Source organism: Phytophthora infestans, genomic scaffold (genome assembly GCF_000142945.1).
Source record: "Phytophthora infestans T30-4 supercont1.1 genomic scaffold, whole genome shotgun sequence".
Classification (NCBI taxonomy): Eukaryota; Oomycota; class Peronosporomycetes; order Peronosporales; family Peronosporaceae; genus Phytophthora; species Phytophthora infestans.
In genome coordinates, this window is record NW_003303758.1 from 653,134 (window position 1) to 657,092 (window position 3,959).

The following is a 3,959-nucleotide window of genomic DNA, read 5'->3' on the forward strand; positions in this document are numbered from 1 at the left end:
TTCTGGTCTGAGCTGTTGGATGTGGGCGACTTTTACTACGAGCTGGCGGTGCAGATCATCGAAGTGTGTATCATCACGCGCCCCAAGAACGGCGGACTCATTGGCATGAGCGACCTACTGCGTCTGTTGGAAAAGAAACGAGGTGCAGCGATGCAGACGGTGTCTGACGATGACGTCAAGCGGGCAGTCAAGAAGCTCAGTGTGCTCGGAGAGGGCTTCCAGTTGATTGACATGGAGGAGAGGACGATGGTGGGCGCTATAAAGAAGCTGCTTGAGACAGGAAAGTAAGGCTAATATTCTCTCTGTTGCTACTATAGATTGTGACTGTGCCGGTTGTTCTGAGTCAAGATCACTCGACGATCTTGGCGCTGGCACAGACGACATGCGGCATGGTGAACGTCAGCATTCTGGCACGAGAGTTGCAGTGGGACAAGAAACGAAGCATGCTAGCCCTGAACGTTCTGCTTCGAGAAGGCATGACGTGGCTGGACGAGCAGGTGCAGTTGTTCTTGAGATCTTCTGTGCATTTTGGGTTGTATCTGACAGTGGCTGAGTTGTGCTGCGTAGACGAGTGAACCTTCCTACTTTTTCCCTAGTATCACACTGTCTGGTACTTACACATAGTTGTCTAGAGCTACACCAGCTTGACGAGGTGGGAAAACTGTGCAGATAAATAAAGTTAAAGTGATTTTCTGTAATGAGACGGCGGTTTTAATGCAGCAGTCTGGATCGTACTTAGGAGAAGATGCATCTTCACTCGCCCGTGGCGTCTGCAACGGACAGTTGTTTTCTTGATAACTTTTCAAGCGTCGTTGACAGAATCGACGGGCTACTACAGAATCGACGGGATCAAACTTCGTGTTTGGACTAACGTTGCAGTATTTTGCCTCAATAAGAAAGTCCTGATTTACATAAAATTGTCTTAAAATTGCATAAAAAGGTAAGAAATACCATTCAGGAAGTCACGGTACTGTCGTAATAGAGGTTTAAAATTTTGCTTTTGTTAAGACTGAGATGATACAGTTTCAAAGGCTATTAGGCTTTGTGTTTTGAGGCAAAATAATGTACTTCTACCATTTGAAATTTTTCGTCCGCGGCAACACCGCCGGCTACCCAAGATGCCCCGCCATCAGGTACGAATGGATTTGTCTGGTGTGTGTGGTCGACGTCGTCTACGTCGCTCTCATCAGATGACGGAGTGCAGCAGGACGCTAGAGAAGAGCAGCGCGTGCAGCAGCAGGGTACCCCAATAGAAGAGCAACGCGCGCAGGAGCAGGACTCTATAGAAGGGCAACGCGTGCAGCAGCAGGGTACCGCCGCCGATGCCGAAGCGAGTCGCTTCAAGCAATTGCAACTGAAAAAATATAGCTGCAACTTCAGGAAATGCTTGAAGAGACAAGACAAGACGTCGTCACTGCTGACCAGAAACTGGCGTCCAGAATCGACACCGCCGTGAAGATGGTTGTTGCGGATCGGGTGCTCGAGTTTACCGAGCTTCGGGAGCAAGTGAAACAAGGTCTCGTGGACATGACAGCGCTTCGCAAATTGGCCATAAAAGACGTCGACTACACGCAAGAGCTTCGCAACGAGACCAGACAAACCGTTCATATTAAGGACAACCCGATACGCGACGATATCGGGCTGTCCATTGACCGGGCAGTAAGTGGCGTCGACAGGCTTCTGGGCGAAAAATTATGTCCTGAAAGTCAACGCCTGCAGGAATATTTGCTGAGGTTCGCAGACACGATACTACAAGCGAGGCTGGAGGAGCAGAACGGCCGAAATGCCCTTGTGATCGCTAGTGTGGTGACCAAGATGGAACAGGTAATGCGAATCGCTGCTGGGCGCATGTCTAGGCAGCAAACCACGTCGAACTACAACAGGAGGAGGGTTCGCTTGCCGTCTGAGGAGATGAAGGAAAATGTTCGCTCAGAACAATAAATTTCCTTTAGCTTGGTTTACGTATTAAATTAATATACGCGTCGCCTCCATTAAAAAAACGTTTGCGACGTGGTGTACGAGGCCGTTTGAAGGCCCATGTCGTGCTAGGTATAGGGGCTGTCGTTACTGGACCGGTATCGCTGCTTTCCGTAGGTGCTGGCGTTGCGGCCGTGGTCGGCGCTTGTGTCGAGGTTAATCTCCGTCGCGGCAGGGGTTGGATTAGGCGTCGTTTGCGCTGGCGTGGGCTTCGTGTTGAAACCATAAAGCTCTGTCGTTTTCATGAGCCAGCTCTCATCGTAGGCCTCATTGCTGTCGAAAAAACAAGGAGCTGTCCACCGTATCGTCGCTCGTGACCACGACTGGTGATGTCCCAGCGCGCAGCTTCACGCATCCCCATTGACTACGGCATCGCCAGGTCAAGCGCCATCTTTACCTAGCTGTTTGCGTTTGAGCCGAAGTATGTCCGCTCGACTCCATCTCGCCTCCATTATTATTCTCGCCGTAGATCGTGCCGCATCGTCTGTGATGTCATCGATTTTCACAGCTTCCTCGGCGCCGGTATCTTCTTGCCGTTGGTCACGACGACGTGCCATTTCTTCCTCGGAAAAAGGTTTACTGACTCGTCGCGCTCGTTCAAAAGAATTTTAATTTTTCTAGCCTCCATGAACCCCAGCGCTTGCTCGCATCGTCGATAACGGCAATAACAGCATTTGCTTCATCATATTTAGCTTTCCGGCGCTGTTCCCACCGACGTTCCTTCTCCTCTTCGGTGAGAGGTACATTCGTTCCCAGCTCTCTCCTTCGAGCACATTTCAGGTTCCTTGCGTTCTGCTTGTCCATTTGAGTAATTTTCTCTTCGTTGCCATTGATCCTTATGTCCTTTCAGTTTGGCCATCAGGGTATTGGATATTATTTGCATGTCATAATAAGCAAACTTTGTTTTTAGTAAAAATGTTTCTTACAATCTTTTCCTCAGTGTGTAGCACGTTCCTGTTGTTGTCGTCAACGTTGAGTACGATAAATTCCAATATATCATCCGATGCGTCGTCTGGCATGCCACAGCTGCGCATGATTCTTCGATACCTCCTTACTCTCTCCTTTGCACGTACCGGTGTGAACCCAGACTTACCGACACGGGCGCCAACCCATCTAGCTGGGTCACCGGTAAGTCGGAGCCACTTTCCGGCTGCTAAAAAAATTAATTGTGCCATTCACCTCTTCCGTTAGTTCTGTATACGAACAGCCGTACAAGCAGGCCATCTTAAAAAAAAACTAGCAGGTACACGCTCGCTAGGCCGAACAACCTCCTCCATACGCAGCTTCAGTGACAGCAACACCATTGTGTTCCCCCATATCTTCCGCACTATAGTTGCTGTGAATTTCCTCCACTTAACAAACGTGTTGACGCTCGAGTCCTCGTTCTCGTCGAAATTCGGCGTCGACGCCTTCTCTTCGTACAGCTCGGGGTCCTCCATCATGGAGTCACCAATGTCAAACTCAACGTCTGCTGCACGGTATTCCTCGTCGTCTCCACTGGTAGCCGTTGCAGCATCGTCGACCTCACTGTTCTCTCCAGAACCTCTCAGTCTAAGCGGGTCGAGAGTGCCATCAACCAAATGAGCGAGGGTCATGATGATCTCGCCCGTAGTAGTTGTATCGACAACCTCGTCGATCTCGGTGGTTGTCGTGAGTTATCCACCCGTTCTTAACGAGTCAAGCTTTGCTCGCATCTCTCCCATGAGATCCAACACCTTCGCGTTTCGATTTCATCTCTGGCTGCATCACCGCCGAGGTTGAATCGCCATCCAATGTCATTGCTGACCGCCTCAGCGCCGAGATTCTCGTCGTTCTCTATGGTAGGCAGAAGCTTTCCACCCTGTCTTATTGATTCTAGAATATCTCGCATGCTTATCATGAGACGGCGTCGGAATCTGCCGCGCCGAAGGTGGTGAACCTTCTCCTCCATGGTCAATTTAATCGAGAATGGGGGTGAAAAGCTCATCACATATTAATAATTA